Here is a 6183-nt window from a genome sequence, read left to right on the forward strand (position 1 = left end):
TATTTTGGAAAAGTACAGTGTTGATATTATTTTCATGTATAACTATAAAATGCTGTTTTAAAAGATTGAAAAGTTTATATTTACAAATTATAGTTTAGAAATGGGCTTAATCAATTAACAAAGTGTTGATGTTATTGGTCACTTTTGAAAATTAAAAGAACTGAAAAAACAAAAACAAAAAAAAAAACAAAAAAAAAAAAAAAGAAAACAAATATTCAAAATGGAGTATAGATCTAAGGAGAATTCTCAAAACAATTTTAAATGGCAGAGAAACACATTTAAAATGTTCTACAACCTTAGTTATTAGGAAAATGCAAATTAAAACTACCTTGAGATTTCATCTTATAACTGTAAGAATGGCTAAGATCAATAAAACAAGTGACAGATCATTCTGGTAAGTAAAGGGAACATTCATCCAGTGCTGGTAGGAGTACAAACTTGTATAGCCACTATGGAAATCAGTGTGATGGTTCCTCAGAAAGATGGGAGTTGATATACCTCACGATTCAACTGTACTACTGTTGGGCACATATCCAAAGAATGATTAATCCTACCACAAGTATACATGCAACCATGTTCATTGGTGCTTAGTCATAATAGTCAGGAATTGGAAACAGCAGAGATGTTATTCAACAGATGGATAGATACATAAAATATTGCACACTTACACAATAGGGTATTGCTTAGCCTTTTAGGAAGTTAAATTATATGGGGAAGACCTTTGAATGCGTTGGCATAGGAGACAAGTTCCTGGACAGAACACAAATAACACAGGAACTAAAATGAACAATTAATGGATAGGACTTCATGAAAAGCTTCTGTAAAGCAAAGGACACTGTCAATAGGACAATTTACAAAATGGGAAAAGACTTTCCCAACTTCACATCTGACAGATAGGTAGTATTCAAAATAAATAAAGAACTCAAGCAACTGTACATCAACAAAATAAATATTTCAATTGAAACTAGGGTGCATATCTGAACAATTTTCACCAGAGGAATTTCAAATGGCTGAGAAACTCTTTGAAAATATTCAGTATTCTTAGCCATCGGGAAATGCAAAGAAAATAAATTTTGAGACTACATCTTATACCTGTCAGAATGGCTTCAATCAAAAACCCAAGTGACTGCCCATTCTGGTCAGAATGTAGAGCAAGGGGAACACTTTTCCACTGCTGATGGGAATGCAAACTTTCAAACCACTTTGAACATTAGTATGGCCATTCTAAAAAAAAAAAAAAAAAAAAAATGGGGGGAATCTATTTAACTTAAGAACAAGGTATCCCACTTCTGGGAATATACCCAAAGAATGCTCCATCCTACCACAGGGACACTTGCTCAATTATGTTCATAGCATCTTTGTTCATAATAGCCAAAACTGGAAACAACCTAGATGTTCCTCATTACCCAGATAATAAATAAAATTTTGCTATATTTACACAATAGAATATTACTCAGCTATTAAAAAGGATGATATCATGAAATTTGCAGGCAAATAAATGGAAATAGAAAAAAATCATACATTCCTGCACTCAAATTCTGTGTGGAAGAGAGATGAACACCCAGGAGCTGAACATCCTGAGACCGCAGAACAGACTACCACTTCTGCACACCTCTGCCCACATCCACAGTCCAAGGGATAACTGCACAGTGACTCTGGACACAGGAATATAGGACCAATCAGCTGCCGGTACCCGTGGTCCTGGTCTGTACCAAGACCGAACTGAACTGGAGAGAGAGCTTCCTGCCCCCAAATACTGTGGGGGAGAGAGCTGGACCCTCAGAAGTGTAGACACTCCTGAGAAGTTGGAGGAAACTATCCTCTGCCCACAGTTCAGACCCAAGATGGAATCACCTAGTGCCAACAGTGCCCAATGTGCTAGGAGCAATCAGGGGTGACACTTTGATTCCTGCCCATGCCTAGAGCTGGAAGCCAGTGTCCAGGAGTGCCAACACACCTGAAAGCAGAGTACCTGGCCTCAGAAAAAGTGGAAAGAAAACAGGAAAACAGTTCTACAAGAGTGCTGACACAGAGGCCTACAGCAGGGTCAAGTAACTCTCAGAAACAGCAAGACAAGCAAACAATAGAAACAACCCAATGGCTGGAGGCAAGCGCAGGAACCTAATCAAGAAAAACTGAGACTACTTGACATCATCAGAGCCTAGTACTCCCACCAAAGAAAATACTGGATATCCAAACACATTAGAAAAGCAAGATTTAGATTTAAAATCACATTTTTGATAGTGATGGAGAATTTTAAGAAACACATAAATAACTCCCTTAAAGAAATGCAAGAAAACACAAGTAAACAAGTAGAACCATTAGAGAGGAAACACAAAACTCCCTGAAAGAATTACAGGAAAACACAACCAAACAGGTGAAGGAATTGAAAATGGAAATAGAAACAATAAAGAAAGCACAAAGGGAGACAACCCTGGAGATAGAAAACCTAAAGAAGAGACAAGGAGCCATAGATACAAGCACCACCAACAGAATACAAAAGATAGAAGAGAGAATCTCAGGGGCAGATGATACCATAGAAAACATTAACACAACTGTCAAAGATAATGTTAAATGCAAAGAGCTCCTAGCCCAAAACATCCAGGAAATCCAGGATACAATGAGAAGATCAAACCTAAGGATAATAGGTATAAAAGAGAGTGTAGTCTCCCAAATTAAAGGGCCAGTAAATATATTCAACAAAATTATAGAAGAAAACTTCCCCAACCTATAGAAAGAGATGCCGATAAACATACAAGAAGCCTACAGAACTCCAAATTGTTTGGACCAGAAGAAAAATTCCTCCTGTCAAACACCAAATGCACAAAACAAAGAAAGAATATTAAAAGCAGTAAGGGAAAAGGTCAAGTGACATATAAAGGCTGACCTATAAGAATTACACTACACTTCTCACCAAAGATTATGAAAGCCAGAAGATCCTGGGCAAAAGTCATATAAACCATAAGAGAACACAAATGCCAGCCCAGGTTACTGTGTCCAGGAAAACTCTCAATCAACATAGATGGAAAAACCAAGATATTCCATGACAAAACCAAATTTACACAATATCTTTCTACAAATACAGCCCTAAAAAGGATAATAGATGGAAAACTCCAACACAAGGAGAGAAACTACACCATACAGAAAGCAAGAATATATACACACACAAACATATTTCCACCTCCAACAATGGAAATAACAGGATGCGACAATCACTATTCCTTAATATCTCTCAATATCAACGGAATCAATTCTCCAATAAAAAGACATAGACTAACAGACTGGATACATAAAGAGGACCCAGTAGCAAACACACCTCAGAGACAAAGACAAACACTACATAAGAATAAGTGGCTGGAAAATAACTTTCCAAGCAAATGCCCTGAAGAAACAAGCTAGAGTTGCCATTCTAATATCAAATAAAATTGACCTTCAACCAAAAGTCATTAAAAAAGATAAGAAAGGACACTTCATATTCATCTAAGAAAAAATCCACCAAGATGAACTCTCAATCCTAAATATCTATGCTCCAAATCCAAGGGCATCTACATTCATAACAGAAAGCTTACTAAAGCTCAAAACACACATTTCACCTCAAACAATAATAGTAGGAGATTTCAAAACACCACTCTCATTAAAGGTCAGATCATGGAAACAGAAATTAAACAGAGACACAGAGAAACTAACAGAAGTTTTGAAATAAATGTATTTAACAGATATTTATAGAACATTTCATCCTAAAACAAAAGGATATACCATCTTCTCAGAACCTCATGGAACCTTCTCCAAATCTAACCATATAATCAGTCACAAAACAGGCCTCAACAGATACAGGAATATAGAAATGATCCCATGCATCCTATCAGATCACCATGCTCTAAGACTGGTCTTCAATAATGAGAATAATGACAGAAAGCCCACATATGCATGGAAGTTGAACAATGCTTTACACAATGACAACGTAGTCAAGGAGGAAATAAAGAAAGTACTTAAATACTTCTTAGAATTTAATGAAAATGAAGATATAATATTCCTGAACATATGGGACACAGTGCTAAGAGGAAAACTCATAGCTCTGAGTGCCTGCAGAAAGAAACAGGAGAGAGCATATTTCTGCAGCTTGCCAGCACACCTAAAAGCTCTAGAACAAAAAGAAGCAAATACACCCAGAACAAATAGAAGGCAGGAAATAATTAAACTCAGAGCTGAAATCAACCAAGTAGAAACAAAAAGGACCATACAAAGAGTCAACAGAACCAAAAGTTGGTTATTTGAGAAAATCAACAAGATAGATAAACCCTTAGCCAGACTAAGCATAGGTCACAGAGAATTTATCCAAATTAACAAAATTAGGAATGAAAAACTGAGACATAACAATAGAATCTGAGGAAATTAAAAACATCATCAGATACTACTACAAAAGCCTATATTCAACAAAACTGGAAAATCTGCAGGAAATGGACAAATTTCTAGACAGATACCAGGTACCAAAGTTAAATCAGGAACAAATAAACCATCTAAACAACTCCATAACTCCTAAAGAAATAGAAGCAGTTATTAAGAGTCTCCCAGCCAAAAAGAGCCCAGGACTAAATGGGTTTTTTGCAGAATTCTATCAGACATTCATAGAAGACCTCATACCAATACTATCCAAACTATTCCATAAAATAGAAACAGATGGAGCACTACCAAATTCCTTCTATGGAAACACAATTACTCTTATACTAAAACCACACAAAGACCCAACAAAAAAAGAGAACATCAAACCAATTTCCCTTATGAATATTGTCACAAAATTACTCAATAAAATTCTTGCTAACTGAATCCAAGAACACATCAAAATGATCATCCGTAATGATCAAATAGGATTCATCCCAAGGAGGCAGGGATGGTTTAATATATGAAAACCCATCAATGTAATCCATTATATAAACAAAGTCAAAGATAAGAAACACATGACCATTTCCTCAGATCCTGAGAAAGTATTTGAGAAAATTCAATACCCCTTCATGATAAAAGTCCTGGAAAGATCAGGAATTCAAGGCCCAAATCTAAAAATAGTAAAAGAAATTTGAAAATTCATATGGAATAATAAAAAACCCAGGATAGTGGAAACTATACCCAACAATAAAAGAACTTCTGGGAGAATCACCATTCCTGACTTCAAGCAGTATTATAGAGCAATAGTCATAAAAACTGTATGGTATTGGTACAGAGACAGACAGATCAGTGGAATTGGAACTGATTGAGGCTGAACCCCATGCCTAAAGGTCCTTACCATCTTTGACAAAGACTAAAACCATCCAATGGAAACAAGATAACATTTTCAACAAATGGTGCTGGTTCAACTGGAGGTCAGCATGTAGAAGAATGCAAACTGATCCATTCTTTTCACCCTGTACAAAGCAAGTCCAAAGTTGATCAGGACCTCCAGATCAAACCAGATACCTCAAACTAATAGAAAGAAAAGTGGGAAGAGTCTCAAACACACAGGCACTGGCAAAAGTTCCCTAGACAAAACACCAATGGTATACTCTAAGATCAAGAACCAACAAATGGGGCCTCATAAAACTAGAAAGCTTTTAAGGCAAAAAGACACTGTCATTAGGACAAAATGGAAAAACCAACAGATTGGAAAGATCTTTAGCAATCCTACATCTGATAGAGGGCTAATATCAAAATATACAAAAGAACTCAAGAAGTTAGACTCCAGAGAGCCAAATACCCCATTTAAAAATGGAATACAGAGCTAAACAAACATTCTCAGCTGGTATTATTGAATGGCCAGGAAAACCTAGAAATGTTCAACATCCTTAGTCATCAGGAAACACAATTCAAAACAACCCTGAGATTCCACCTAACACCAGTCAGAATGGCTAAGATAAAAAACCTCAGGTGACAGCAGATGCTGGAAGATGTGGAGAAAAAGACACTCCTCCATTGTTGGTGGGGATTGCAAGCTGGTACAACCCTCACTGGAAATCAGTCTGGATGTTCCTCCAGAAAATTAGACATTCCTATTACCTGAGGACCATCTACCTCTCTGGGCATTTTACCCAAAAGATGTTTCAACATACCTTAAAGACACATGCTCCACTATGTTCATAACAGCCTTTTTTATAATAGAAGATGGAAAGAACCCAGATATTCTTCAATAGAGGAATGGATTAAGAATAATGTGGT

The sequence above is a fragment of the Rattus rattus genome, chromosome X, assembly GCF_011064425.1.
Source record: "Rattus rattus isolate New Zealand chromosome X, Rrattus_CSIRO_v1, whole genome shotgun sequence".
NCBI lineage: Eukaryota > Metazoa > Chordata > Mammalia > Rodentia > Muridae > Rattus > Rattus rattus.